Source organism: Phoxinus phoxinus, assembly GCF_949152265.1.
Source record: "Phoxinus phoxinus genome assembly, chromosome: 10".
NCBI lineage: Eukaryota > Metazoa > Chordata > Actinopteri > Cypriniformes > Leuciscidae > Phoxinus > Phoxinus phoxinus.
The window spans coordinates 35,073,525-35,073,877 of record NC_136885.1 but is presented as its reverse complement, the minus strand read 5'-3'; positions in this window follow the sequence as shown (position 1 = coordinate 35,073,877).

The window sequence follows — 353 nt, the reverse complement described above, 5'->3', positions numbered from 1 at the left end:
AACAGCCTCAGTCACCCAAAACTCGTTGTCGTGTAAACGAACGTCCGAAACGGGCAAACTTCAGTTGAAAGCGGTGTCGTGTCAACAGCCCCTCAGAGTCGGAAACGGTTCGTTTGAAGATCCAGTCTCTCTAAACTCCGCCTTCTCGAAAGCTGCTCTGCTCTGATTGGTCAGATTACCCAGTCTGTTGTGATTGGTCGACCGCTTACAGTGCGTGTCAGAAACTGAACACCTGTTAGCATTTCTGAATTTCAGCACTTACGAAAAGTAACAATGACGCCGATTTTACCGTATCAATCTCATTTGCTTTGTCAGCGTCTTCTCGACATGAACAACACGAACCAAACTCGTCC